The sequence below is a fragment of the Saccopteryx leptura genome, chromosome 11, assembly GCF_036850995.1.
Source record: "Saccopteryx leptura isolate mSacLep1 chromosome 11, mSacLep1_pri_phased_curated, whole genome shotgun sequence".
NCBI lineage: Eukaryota > Metazoa > Chordata > Mammalia > Chiroptera > Emballonuridae > Saccopteryx > Saccopteryx leptura.
Window position 1 is genome coordinate 47,969,742 of NC_089513.1, and position 15,476 is coordinate 47,985,217.

Sequence of the window (15,476 nt, forward strand, 5' to 3'; positions counted from 1 at the left end):
CAAGAAAGTGTGGCCTTCTCAGGGGGAGGGGGATGTATTCGGGTCAACAGTAGAATCTATGTAAACACAATTAATTAAATTAAAAAAAATAAAAGAACTGATGGCCAGAGTGGCATCAGGTGGCAGGAGCCATGGGTTTTCATGGGTTTTGAATAAGGAGCTGGAAAGTCACTGTGGGAGGCACCTGTTCACTGGGCCTTTCTAAACTGCAGTATGAGAGATTTGGAGTGAAGACTACTGAGGTCCCTTCTAATTCTAACAGTCTGTGATAATCTGGTTTTAAGCAGTTGCAAAGTGTAGGAGCTTCTGTTAACCAGTTAATTCTAGTTTACTGTAAAGGCATATGCATGTTGGTATTGTTTAATATCAGAAGTATGTCCATTCTTGGAATTTCAAGATACAGAATGAAAACTAAAGTTTTAAAGAGATATTGGAATTGTTTATTATGACATTATCTTAGCCTTTGAAATGTTTTTGAAACCACTGGCCTTCCGTTTGCTACATTTAAAATCACATTAGAAAGTCAGACAGAGAAAGACAAAGTACTGTAAGTTCTCACCCATATGTGAAATATAAGAACACCAGACTCAAAGAAATAGATGGTAGAGTGATAATTACTAGGATGCTTAATAATACTGTCTAGGACACTTTATAGTTGCTAAGAGAGATCTTAAAATGATCTCCACACACACAGAAAAAGTAATTATATAAGAGGATGGAGATGTTAAGTAACCTTATTGGGGTAATTATTCCTTACACAGATATGTTATGTCATTAATAACTCAATAAACCTGAGAAATGGAAATGACATTGAATTTTAAATCTGACATATAAAATGTTCTCTTAGGAATGTGATGTATTTTGCACATGTTAAATATAGATACTTTGATAATTTTATTTTTTTAGTGGGATGACATCATTAAATCAGGATACATATATTCAAAGATAACATGTCCAGGTTATCTTGTCGTTCAATTATGTTGCATACCCATCACCCAAAGTCAGATTGTCCTCTGTCACCTTCTATCTAGTTTTCTTTGTGCCCCTCCCCTCCCCTTTCTCTCTCCCTCTCCCCCCTCCCCCCGTAACCACCACACTCTTATCAATGTTTCTTAGTCTCACTTTTATGTCCCACCTATGTATGGAATAATGCAGTTCCTGTTTTTTTCTGATTTACTTATTTCACTTCGTATAATGTTATCAAGATCCCACCATTTTGCTGTAAATGATCTGATGTCATCATTTCTTATGGCTGAGTAGTATTCCATAGTGTATATGTGCCCACATCTTCTTTATCCAGTCATCTATTGATGGGCTTTTTGGTTGTTTCCATGTCCTGTCCACTGTGAACAATGCTGCAATGAACATGGGGCTGCATGTGTCTTTACGTATCAATGTTTCTGAGTTTTGGGGGCATATACCCAGTAGAGGGATTGCTGGGTCATAAGGTAGTTCTATTTTCAGTTTTTTGAGGAACCACCATACTTTCTTCCATAATGATTGTACTACTTTACATTCCCACCAACAGTGTATGAGGGTTTCTTTTTCTCCACAGCCTCTCCAACATTTGCTATTACCTGTCTTGTTAATACTAGCTAATCTAACAGGTGTGAGGTGGTATCTCATTGCCGTTTTGATTTGCATTTCTCTAATAACTAAAGAAGATGAGCATCTTTTCATATATCTGTTGGCCATTTGTTAAATATAGATACTTAGAATTGATTATTTTCTTATCACTTTTCTTTTAAATTATTTATTTATTTATTTATTTATTTATTTATTTATTTATTTAAGGAACCAGTAATGGACTTTGCCTTCAAGGATACATATTTCTGGTTAATTAATTGGTCAAGCAATTACAAGAATGTGTAGTAAGTGATCTGAGTAGAGAGAGAGATTTTCTGAGAGGACATAGCAGTAGGAATGAAAATTACTATCTGTAGCAACCTTACAAGGAAAAACAGAATGTTAGGTTAGATCATACAGAGATGTTTATAGAGAAAATAATTCTTTTTTTTTTTTTTATAAATAAATTTTTATTTTAATGGGGTGACATCAATAAATCAGGGTACATACATTCAAAGAAAACATTTCCAGGTTATCTTGTCATTTAGTTCTGTTACATACCCATCACCCGAAGAGAGATCGTCTTCCGCCACCCTCCATCCAGTTCTCTCTGTACCCCTCCCCCTCCCCCTCTCCCTCCTTCCCTCCCCCCACCCCCCATAGCCACCACACTCCTGTTCATGCCTCTTAGTCTCGCTTTTGTGTCCCACCAATGTATGGAATCCTGCAGTTCCTGTTTTTTTCTGATTCGCTTATTTCACCCTGCACAATGCTACCAAGACTCCACCATTCCGCTATAAGTGATCCAATGTCACCATTTCTCCTAGCTGAATAATATACTATGGTGTATATGTGCCCCATCTTCTTCATCCAGTCCTCTATTTTTTTTACAGTGATTAAAAGCCTTTAAGCAAACTCTTGGCCAATACAGCAAGAATCCATGAATGAGTAGTGTCCTTAACATGTTCCCCAAGTCCAAGTTGGCCCCATCCCCATGCCAAATCCCTGAAAAATGCAACCCAACCACAGTTCAGTCTGTTAGGATCTGTCACAGGGAGCAGGAGTCCAGGAAAAGTCCACATCCAGGAAAAGTCCGCATGGCACTGGAATTGTTGTCACCATTCTATACTTTGCAGCTCATGTCCAAGTCCCAATGACTGCTGCTTCTAGCTGGTAATGATTCAGGTAGACTGGAAAAAGCCATTTGCAGCATGTGTGGATATGGAGCTTCTGTTCTCCTCTGCCTGGAGAGTTGAGAACAGGTTGCTTTTCCCTGGAGCTCTGTGACTGTGGCCTGGTAAAGAGAACCTTGGGATACACTAAGCTGGGTGGCAAAGGTAAATTCATAATACAAGCTGGCAAAAGGAGGAAAGAGAGCTCTAAATTAAGAGTAGGTCCCAGCCTGAAATATGAGTGGGGCATTGAGGTAGGAGGGATAAAGGAAACACTATATATTAAGCAAAGCAGCAGAAAATAGGACTATCAACACCCACATCAGAGATCTTTGAGGGAAGAATAAAAAACCTGACTATTCAGGCAAAACATAGTTAAGTGGCCCTTGTGCGAATGAGATCAGTTTACCTGCTTCTTGGAAGAAATACCCGAGGCTCGTCCACAGTGTCGTAGATGGGGCCGATGGCCCTGGGCACCTTCAACCTTCAGTGGCAAACCCCAGCTTTCTGGGCAAGGTTAGGTCATAGGTGGCTGGAGCAGGGCTGGAAGAGACTGAACCCTCCCTTAGAGGAGCGAGGGGGAAGCCCACCTTCCAGTGTCCCTGTTTCCTCACAGCAGAGGCGTGTAAGCCTGGCAGGCTTTAGCTCAATGACCTTCCTTTCCACTATTGAAGCAGGACCCAGATGGCATCCTATGAGACCCCTTTGGGGTGTTGGAGCCTTTAAGGGTGTATCCTAAAAGCTGGTAGTTCCCCTGATCTCTATTGGGCTTTTTCTGCCTCTAGGTATCTTAAAAGCCATTCTCAGAAGATCTTGCTGAGGGGTTTGAGGATCCCCTTCCGCCTATATAAATCTTTTCCATATATCTGGAGCTATTTGGAAAAAAGAAGAGAAAATAATTCTTTAACAGAGAAACAGAACAAAGCATTGTGTGTCTGTGTTGTATATTTTTTTCTTTATTAAACCTGAAAACATAAAATTCTCTTAGTACTTTGATCAGAGACACTATAGAAAGCTATAGAAATAATTACAAAGGGACTATTTTTTTTAGTTGTGTATATAAAAAAACTTTAAATATAAGAAGCTTTCCCATTCTCTGTGAAATTCCTTTTTTTTCTCCCTGGTGCTTATAGGTTCCCTTTAGTATTATGAACCCCTGATTAGAACTGCATAGTTACCCAGCATTTAAAATTAAGAAGCAATAATTTGCATTTGAAATATACAGAGCATTTTAGGTTAATGGCAACTTTCACTTATGCAACAAATAAATATACTAAATCTATCATTCATACTGTGAACAAAAGGAAAATACTCATGTAGCCAGTGATTCAGAATTATTTTTGTTTGGGTGAAAAACCATCTTTTGAGAAGGACAATGGTTCACTAAACAAAGCCACAGTACATGGGATGACACAGCTATACTCATAGTTGAATGGAGGATGAAACAACTTTTTTTTTACAAGGTCAGTTTTGATGCAATTGAAAGATTACATTTATAAAACCCTGCTCTTGTTGATGAGTAATCTGATTTTACGGATAATCTTTTGTTTGAGGTACATATGTCCTGACAACCAACTCCCCTCCCCAGCTCCCAAATACAGTGTTTAAGGTTTGATATTATTATTATTTTTTAATATTTTCTGTACTATGTACTTCTACAAGCTGGGCTCCTTCTAATTGCCACATTCAATTCCAGCAACCAGAATGTATTTTGATCCCTTCTCCCAGGGACAATTTTCAGGGTGTTTTTTATTGAATCAGAAAATGTTAAGGGTAGACATGGCTTTATAGCTCTTCTAATCATTTATTTTACATATGAAAAATTAGATGTTGAGTTTAGTTACAATATCATAGGTGTGGAGTTCCAACAAGAACTCATAGAAGAGAAAGTATGAGAGAATTTGTAAGTATGAAGAATTTACTGCAATGACCATGGAACATACTTTATTTTAGTACTTAAGATAAGAAAAGTAAAGTCCAAGTCTGAGTTTGCTGGCTTATCACATTCAACCCATTCACTTATTTAAAAAAAAATCTATTGAGAAGCTCTCTGTGTCAGGCACTGTGCTTGGGGATACAAAGGTGTGCAAGCATAGGTGGACTGCAACCTTAAGTTGTTTATGGTGTAGTTGTAAAAACAGACATTAATTAAACAATCACCCAAAAAGACGTAAAATTACACCAACGAGGGTTGTGAAGGACATGACAAATCTTTTGTATTACATCATGATGTAAAAGCAGAGCAGAGCAGTTTTTCATGTGGTCCTTCCTTATAGAGGCTTAGCTAACCAAGTACCAACTCTTGAAGAATCAGTTTGGAGGAGCTGGGCCCTTTTGTAGGGTGAGGACAGATGCCAGCCTTTGACTGATTTCCCTGAAACCTCACGGTCTTGTTTTCACATAGCTTTCTCTAGTGATTTTTATTTTTAAATGAGAGGAGGGGAGAAAGAGATACAAACTCCTAGATTTGCCCTGAAAGGATTCACCCAGCAACCCCCATCTGGGACTGATCCTCAGTGACCAGGGGCTGTCGCTCAAACCAATCAAGCCACTGGCTATGGGAAGGGAAGAGGGAGGGAAGGTGAAAAGGGAGGGGAAGAGAAGCAGGTGGTCACTTCTCATGTGTGCCCTGACTGGGAATCAAATCTGGGACGTCCTCAAGGTGGGCCGATGCTCTCTTCACTGAGCAAACCAGCCAGGCCTTCTCTAGTGATATTTTCCCCTGTTATAGTTGTAACAATAGCTGTGTCAATATATTTTTCTTGAAAAAAATTGTAAAAAAAAAGTCTTTGCTTTGTGAAATTGTGCTCAAAAGGCAACAGATTGCTTTCTTATCTCCCAGCTACACTGCTGAGTCTTGGTAAAACTCCATGAAAATTTATGTGACACTGATAAGGAATTAGCTCTACTGTGAACTATGATCCTAAAAAGTTAAGACTGCTTGCCTATCTATGGATAAATGTTTGTTTGTTTGTCTGTCCATCCATCCTTCCATTAATTTCTTTTATTGGTATTTCTGTTTCTGACACGACTGAATTCTAAGGAAGGTTTTGTCATTAGTTATGATGATTCTGCAAATTTTGTTTGCTTTTAAGACAAATCAAAGAGAATACAGAAAATATGTTTGTTTTGCCAAAATAGTTAAACCATAAATGAGTGTTGTCTTTTTTATTTCCACAGTTGTCAAAAGTTTGTGCAACACAATATTTTTTTCTCTTTTGGTGATATCTTTGCAGATATATTTCCTTGCAAATATACACATATTAATTTTTTATAAAAATAAAATAATACTCTATAGATACTTTTTCTATTTATTTATTTATTTATTTATTTATTTATTTATTTACAGAGACAGAGAGAGAGTCAGAGAGAGGGATAGATAGGGACAGACAGACAGGAACAGAGAGAGGTGAGAAGCATCAATCATCAGTTTTTTGTTGCCATACCTTAGTTGTTCATTGATTGCTTTCTCATATTTGCCTTGACCACGGGCCTTCAGCAGACCTTCAGAGTAACCCCTTGCTCGAGCCAGCAACCTTGGGTCCAAGCTGGTGAGCTTTTGCTCAAAGCAAATGAGCCCACGCTCAAGCTGGCGACCTTGGGGTCTTGAACCTGGGTCCTCTGCATCCTATTCCAACGCTCTATCCACTGCGCCACTGCCTGGTCAGGCTATAGATACTTTTGTGACCCATTTTTTTTAGCATTGTGTCACAAATATTTTAAGTTAAATTAATATAGTTTTAATAGTTTCAATTGCTGCATATCTCATTGTAAGAATGTGCTATAATTTATTTAATTGATCTCTTTTTGCTGGATACAGTTTGGAATTTCTCCATTCTTATAAACTTTGCTGCAATGAACATTCTTGCACAGTAACCTTTCTGTATTTCTGCATTAATATCCTTTTGATAGATTTTTAGAAGTGGAATTGCTGTATCAAACAAAGGTTTTTGATATATGCTGCCAAAATGTCATTTTTCACAAGGTGTGTCAATTTGTACTCTCATCAAGAAAGGTGAGATACTTGTCTCTCTCCCCATTCCTGCCATAGCAACACTAAATGATGCTAGTGAACATTTGTTTTTTACCTTTGAAAATTTTTTCATATTTTACTGACTAGTTACCTTTTTTTGTTTTATGAGTTGCCTGTCTATATCCTTTAGCCAATTTTATACTGAGATGTTTAGTTTTATTTTTTTGGTAAGGTCTCAATATAGAAAACACATTTTATAATTTGTCATATACATTTTAACTTTGATAATGATGTTTCTGAGTTATAAATTATTTGATATAGTCAAATCTCTCTCCACCCTTCCCTTCAGGTTTATCCCATCCTATCATCCCCTTTCCCTCTGTTCTCTTTTCCTCTGTTCCCTTTGATCCCTCCTTTGTCTCAATTCCATTCCTCAATTCACATTGTTTCTTGGATTTCTAAATTTGAGTGAGGTCATATGGTATTTTTCTTTCTCTGCCTGGCTTATTTTACTTAACACAATAATTTCCAGGCCCATCCAAGTCGTTGCAAAAGGTAAGATTTCCTTCTTTTTCATGGCTCCATAGTATTCCATTGTATATATGTACCACTGCTTGATTTTTTAAAAAATTAATTTTAACGGGGTGACATTGATAAATCAGGGTACATATGTTCAGAGAAAACATCTCTAGGTTATTTTGACATTTGTTTATGCTGCATACCCATCACCCAAAGTCCAATTGTCTTCCGTCACCTTCTAACTGGTTTTCTTTGTGCCCCTCCTCTCCCCCAACCCCCTCCCACTCCTCCCCCTCACCCCGTAACCCCCACACTCTTGTCCATGTCTCTGAGTCTCATTCTAATGTCCCACATATGTATGGAATCATATAGTTCTTAGTTTTTTCTGATTTACTTATTTTGCTCAGTATAATGTTATCAAGGTCCATCCATGTTGTTGTAAATGATCTGATGTCATCATTTCTTATGGCTGAGTAGTATTCCATAGTATATATGTACCAAAGCTTTTTAATCCACTCGTCCACTGATGGACACTTGGGCTGTTTCCAGATCTTTGCTATTGTGAACAGTGCTGCCATAAACATGGGGGTGCATTTCTCCTTTTGAATCATTGATATGGTGTTCTTAGGATACATTCCTAAAAGTGGAATGGCTGGGTGAAAAGGCAGTTCGATTTTTAATTTTTTGAGGAATCTCCATAATGTTTTTCACATTGGCTGCACCAGTCTGCATTTCCACCAGCAGTGCAGGAGGGTTCCCTTTTCTCCACATCCTTGCCAGCACTTACTATGTGATGTTTTGTTGAAGAACGCCATTCTGCCTGATGTGAGGTGATATCTTATTGTGGTTTTGATTTGCATTTCTCTAAAGATTAGTGATGTTGAGTGTTTTTTCATATGCCTATTGGCCATCTATATGTCCTCTTTGGAGAAATGTCTATTCACTTTTTTTGCCCATTTTTTGCTTGGATTGTTTATCTTCCTGGTATTGAGTTTTACAAGTTCTTTATAAATTTTGGTTATTAACCCCTTATCAGACATATTGTCAAATATGTTCACTAATAGTGTTGTTTGTCTTTTTATTCTGTTGATATTGTCTTTAGCTGTGCAAAAGCTTTTTAGTTTGATATAGTCTCATTTGTTTATCCTGTCTTTTATTTCACTTGCTTGTGGAGATAAATCAGCAAATATATTGCTGCGAGAGATGTCAGAGAGCTTACTGCCTATGTTTTCTTCTAAGATGCTTATGGTTTCACGACTTACATTTAAGTCTTTTATCCATTTTGAGTTTATTTTTGTGAATGGTGTAAGTTGATGGTGTATTTCATTTTTTTTCAGGTAGCTGTCCAATTTTCCCAACACCATTTGTTAAAGAGACTGTCTTTTTTTTTTTTAACAGAGAGAGAGAGAGAGAGAGAGAGAGGGAGAGAGAGTCAGAGAGGGGGATAGATAAGGACAGACAGACAGGAATGGAGAGACATGAGACGCATTAATCATCAGTTTTTCGTGGCGACACCTTAGTTGTTCATTGATTGCTTTCTCATATGTGCCTTGACTGCGGGCCTTCAGCAGACAGAGTAACGCCTTGCTTGAGCTGGAGACCTTGGGTCCAAGCTGGTGAGCTTTAGATCAAACCAGATGAGCCCACACTCAAGTTGGTGACCTCAGGGTCTCGAACCTGGATCTTTCCACATCCTAGTCCAACGCTCTATCCACTGCACCACCACCTGGTCAGGTTAAAGAGACTGTCTTTACTCCATTGTATGCTCTTACCTGCTTTGCCAAATATCAGTTGTCCATAAAGGTGTGGGTTTATTTCTGGGTTCTCTGTTCTGTTCCAGTGATCTATATGCCTGTTCTTATGCCAGTACCAAGCTGTTTTGAGTACAATGGCCTTGTAGTATAACTTGATATTAGGAAATGTGATACCTCCCATTTTATTCTTCTTTTTCAAGATTGCTGAGGCTATTCGTGTTCTTTTTTGGTTCCATATAAATTTTTGGAATATGTGTTCTATATCTTTGAAGTATACCATTGGTATTTTAATTGGTATAGCATTGAATTTGTAAATTGCTTTGGGTAATATAGACATTTTAATGATGTTTTTTCTTCCTAACCATGAGCACGGTATATGCTTACACTTGTTTGTATCTTTTTTGATTTCTTTTATCAATGTTTTAAAAATTTTCTGGGTACAAGTCCTTAATCTCCTTGGTTAAATTTAGTCCTAGGTACTTTATTTTTTTGGTTGCAATAATAAAGGTGATTTTTTCTTAATTTCTCTAATGGTTCATTGTTGGTGTATAAAAATTCTTCTGATTTCTGAGTATTAATTTTATATCCTGACACCTTGCTGAATTCATTTATCAGGTCCAGTAGTTTTTTTGACTGAGACTTTAGGGTGTTTTATATACAGTATCATATCATTTGCAAATAATGATAGTATTACTTCTTCTTTTCCAATTTGGATGGCTTTTATTTTTTTCTTCTTGTCTGATTGCTGTGGCTAGGACTTCCAGTACTATGTTGAATAAGAGTGGTGAAAGGGGGCACCCCTGCTTTGTTCTTGATCTTAAAGGGATTGCTTTTAATTTTTGCCTATTGATGATGATGTTGGCTGTGGGTTTGTCATAGATGGCCTTATCATGTTGAGGTATGTTCCCTGTATTCCCACTTTTTTGAGAGTTTTGATCATAAGTGGGTGCTGGATTTTATTGAATGCTTTTTCTGCATCTATTGAAATTATTATGTGGGTTTTCTCCTTCTTTTTGTTTATGTGATGAATCACAGTGATTGATTTGAAAATATTGTAACATCCTTGCCTCCCAGAATGAATCCCACTTGATCATGATGTATGATTTTTTTTTCATGTATTGCTGGATTTGTTTTGCTCCTATTTTGTTGAGGATTTTAGCATCTAAATTCATCAGGTATACTGGCCTATAATTTTTTTTGTGTGTGTTATCTTTGCCTGGTTTTGGAATCAGAATTATGCTTGCCTCATAAAAGGAGCTTGGAAGTCTTCCTTCCTCCTGAATTTTTTGAAATAGCTTGAGAAGGATAGGAGTTAGTTTTTCTTTGAATATTTGGTAGCATTCCCCTGTGAAGCCATCCAGCCCAGGGCTTTTGTTTGTTGGGAGTTTTTTTTTTTAATAACTGTTTCCATGTCATTTGTTGTAATTGGTCTGTCTAGGTTTTCTGATTCTTCCAGATGGATTTTTGAAAGATTATATGTTTCAAGGAATTTGTTCATTTCACCTAGGTTATTTTTTTGGAATATAGTTTTTCATAGTATTTTCTTACAATAGTTTGTATTTCTGTTGTGTCAGTTGTTATTTCTCCACTCTCATTTCTAATTTTATTTATTTGAGTCCTCTATGTTTATTTCTTGTTGAGTCTTGTTAAGGGTTCATTAATGTTGTTCACTATTTCAAAGAACCAGCTCTTGGTTTCATTGATCCTCTGTATTGTTTCTTTAGCCTCTATGTCATTTATTTCCACTCTGATCTTTATTATTTCCTTCCTTCTACTACCTCTGGGCTTTTCTTGCTGTTCTTTTTCTAGTTCTTTTAGATGCAAGGTTAAGCTGTTTGTTTGAGCTTTTTCTAGCTTCTTTAGTTATGCCTGTAGTGCTATGAAATTCCCTGTCAGTACTGCTTTTGCTGTGTCCCATAAATTTTGAAATGTTGTATGCTCATTATCATTCATTTCTAGGAATTTTTTTATTTTATTTTATTTTATTTTATTTGTATTTTTCTGAAGCTGGAAATGGGGAGAGACAGTCAGACAGACTCCCGCATGCGCCTGACCAGGATCCACCTGGCACGCCCACCAGGGGCGACGCTCTGCCCACCAGGGGGCGATGCTCTGCCCCTCCGGGGCGTCGCTCTGCGAGCGACCAGAGCCACTCTAGCGCCTGGGGTAGAGGCCAAGGAGCCATCCCCAGCACCCGGGCCATCTTTGCTCCAATGGAACCTTGGCTGCAGGAGGGGAAGAGAGAGACAGAGAGGAAGGAGAGGGTGGGGGTGGAGAAGCAAATGGGCGCTTCTCCTATGTGCCCTGGCCAGGAATCAAACTTGGGTCCCCCGCACACCAGGCCGACGCTCTACCGCTGAGCCAACCGGCCAGGGCCCATTTCTAGGAATTTTTAAATTTCTTCATTGATCTCATTGTTAACCCATTCGTTATTTAATAACATGGTATTTAGTTTCCATGTGTTTGAGTATTTTTCAGTTTTTCTGTTGTGGTTGATGTCTAGTTTCATGCCATTGTGATCAGAGAGAGTTCTTGATATGATTTCAATTCTCTTAAATTTGTTGAGACCGCTTTTGTGCCCTAACATTGGTCTATCCTAGAGAATGCACCACAAGCACTTAAAAAGAGTGTATATTCTGCTGCTTTAGGGTGAAAGTTCTGAAGATATCAATTAAATCCAGTTGATCTAGTGTGTCCTTTAAGTCTGCTCTGCTGTTTCTCTGTAAATTTTCTTTCTTGAGTATCTATCTAGTGATGTTAGTGGGGTATTGAAATTCCCTACTATTATAGTATTGCTGTTGATCTTGCCCTTTTTTATTTTATTTTTTATTTATTTATTTTTTTTTTTCATTTTTCTGAAGCTGGAAACAGGGAGAGACAGTCAGACAGACTCCCACATGCGCCCGACCGGGATCCACCCGGCACGCCCACCAGGGGCGACGCTCTGCCCACCAGGGGGCGATGCTCTGCCCATCCTGGGCGTCGCCATGTTGCGACCAGAGCCACTCTAGCGCCTGAGGCAGAGGCCACAGAGCCATCCCCAGCGCCCGGGCCATCTCTGCTCCAATGGAGCCTTGGCTGCGGGAGGGGAAGAGAGAGACAGAGAGGAAAGCACGGCGGAGGGGTGGAGAAGCAAATGAGCGCTTCTCCTGTGTGCCCTGGCCGGGAATTGAACCCGGGTCCTCCGCACGCTAGGCCGACGCTCTACCGCTGAGCCAACCGGCCAGGGCCGATCTTGCCCTTTATATCCAGCAAAGTCTGCTTTATATTTTTAGGTGCTCCTATATTAGGTGCGTAAATATTTATAATGGTTATATCTTTCTGTTGCATTGCTTCCTTTATCATTATGTGACTCTCTTTATCCCTTACTTTATAGTTTTTGTTTTAAAGTCCATTCTTTCTGATATAAGTATTGCTACACCAGCTTCTTTTTCATTTCCATTTACATAAAATATTTTTTCCATCCTTTATATATATGTTTTATTTTGAGGTGTGTTTCTTGTAGACAGCATATGTATGGGTCCTGTTTTCTTATCCATGCTGCTACCCTATTTCTTTTGATTAGATCATTTAATCTATTTACATTTAAGGTTATTATTAATATGTAGTTGTTATTGCCATTTTATTCTTTAAAACTATATTCCTGGGCCCTGGCCGGTTGGCTCAGTGGTAGAGCGTCAACCTGGCATGCAGAAGTCCTGGGTTCGATTCCCGGCCAGGACACACAAGAGAGGCACCTATCTGCTTCTCTACCCCTCCCCCTCTCCTTTCTCTCTGTCTCTCTCTTCCCCTCCCGCAGCTGAGGCTCCATTGGAGCAAAAGACGGCCCAGGCACTGGGGATGGCTCCATGGCCTCTGTCCCAGGTGCTAGAGGGACTCTGGTCACAACAGAGTGATACCCCGCATGGGCAGAGCATCGCCCCCTGGTGGGCGTGCCGGGTGGATCCCAGTTGGGCACATGCGGGAGTCTGTCTGACTGCCTCCCCGTTTCCAGCTTCAGAAAAATACAAAAACAAAACAAAACAAAAAAACAAACTATATTCCTGTTTTACTATATTCTTTTCCCTTTATCTTCTGTTTACAAGCTACTTAACATTTCTTGCAGCATTGGTTTGGTTGTAATGAATTCCTTGAGATTTTTTTCATCTGTGAAGCTTTTTATTTCTCCTTTAATTTTAAGCAATAGCCTTGCTGGATAAAATAGTCTTGGTTGTAGGCTCTTGTTCTGCATTACTTTGAATATATCTTGCCATTCCCTTCTGGCCTCAAGTGTTTCTGTTGAGAAGTCGGATATTGTCCTTATGGCGGCACCTTTGTATGTGATAGCCTTCTTTTCTCTAGCAGCTTTTAATATTTTCTCTTTATCACTTAGCTTTGGTATTTTAATTATGATGTGTCTTGGTTTAGATTTTTTTGGATTTCTCTTTCGTGGAACTCTCTGTGCTTCTTGAACTTGTGTGACTTTTTCCTGCATTAATTTAGGGAAGTTTTCAGCTATGATTTCATTGAACAGGGTCTGTATTCCTTGTTCTTTCTCTTCTTCTTCAGCAACCTCTATGATGCAGATATTGTTTTTCTTTATGTTATCACAGAGCTTAGAGTGTCCTGATACTTTTTTCAGCCTCTTTTCTTTTTATTGCTCTACTTCCATGTTTTCATTTATCTTTTCTTCTATGTCACTGATTCGATCCTCTGCTTCATCCAGCCTGATTTTAATTGCTTCTAGTGTAATTTTTATTTCTGATATTGTATTTTTCATTTCTGACTGGTTCTACTTTATTATTTCAATATCCTCTTTGATGCTTGAGGATATTATTTCAATATCCTCTTTATTTATGTGCTCATCGTGTCCATCCATTGTTGTTCTAAGATCTTTCAACATTCTAATAATAATTATTTTAAACTTTGCATCCAGTAGTTTGGTTATTTCCATCTCACTCAGTTCATTTTCTGGAGGTTTCTCTTTTTGGTTCATTTGGATTTCACTTCTCTGTCTTCCCATTTTGTCTGTGTATACCTTCCTCATTTGGGTGTGTTGTTTGTAGAGCTGGCTAAATCGAGGGTTGGTGTTGTTTGCCTCCAATTTTCAGTTGTCTGTTTCTTGACTTACTATACTGGTCAGTGGTCTGTGTGCAGATTAAGACACAAGTGTTACATTATTTGTATTAATATAAGTTTGTGGTGTTTCTTGCTATTTTTAATTGTTATTTTGTGTTATTTGAAATATACGTATTGTGAACTTTACCATTTTAAGTGCACAATTCAGTAATGTTAGCTATATTCATAATGTGGAACAATCAACACTGTCCATTTACATAAAATTTTTATCATCCCAAACAGAAGTTCTGTACTTATTAGATAATCATCCTTATCCTCTTTTCTAGCCCCCAGTAATTTATTCTACTTTTTGTCTCTATGAATTTTTCTAATATAACTGGAATCATACAATATTTGTCCTTTGTGTCTGGCTTATTTCTCTTAGCCTAATGTCTTTAAGATTCATTTATATTGTAGCATGAATCAAAATTTTATTCCTTTTTATGACTGAATCATATTTTGCTCTATGTATATACCACGTTTTGTTTTTCCATCCATTGATGGATATTTGAGTTGTTCCCTCTTTTGACTATTGTGAATAATGTTCTTATGAACATTGGTATATAAGTATTTCTTTGGAATATTTTTATAAAATCCTTAAAGATTGGATAGTGTATATTTTCTCTCATTTTTCTTTTCCATAACTTTTTCCCTAAATATTTCTGCATGTTTGTTCTTTCTGATAAATTTTAAAATAATTTAGTTGGTTTCTCCTCCTTAATCTCAAAGGCTTTTGGAACTTTGCTTTTTGCTATGTTAAATTTATAAATTAATTTTGGCAGAATTGATATCATTGCAATATTTAGATTTCCCATTTAGGTACATGGCTTGCTTCTCTATTATTCAAGTTTAAATAATTATGTACTTAGTAGAGTTTTAAAGTTACTCATATAACTCTTTTGTGTTTTTGTTAAGAATATTCTTAGATATTTTAGAATTTTTATGGTTATTTTCAGTAGAATAGTTTCCATCTTATTTATTAATTTTAGAGAAAGCGTAGAGGAAGGGAGAAAAAGAGAGAGAGAGAGAGAGACATTGATTTGTTGTTCCACTTATTTATGCATTCATTAGTTAATTCTTATATGTGCCCTGACCAGGGATTGAACCTGCAACCTTGGTATATCAGGACAATGCTCTAACTAACTGAGGTACCTGGCTAGGGATCTATTTTATTTACTTTTTTTGGTATGTAGGAAAGCTGTTTATTCTTATATATTAATTTCTGTTACCAAGTGAAAATTTGAATAATGTGTTTGTGATAAACTTTAAACTGTTAGTTAATATTTTAAATTAATAGTGTGCTTGGGATCCTCCCTGAATATATTGCTTTTGTATTTATTAGATACATATTTATCAGGAAATAATTTTGCTTTAATAGGTGAAATTGTGAGGAAT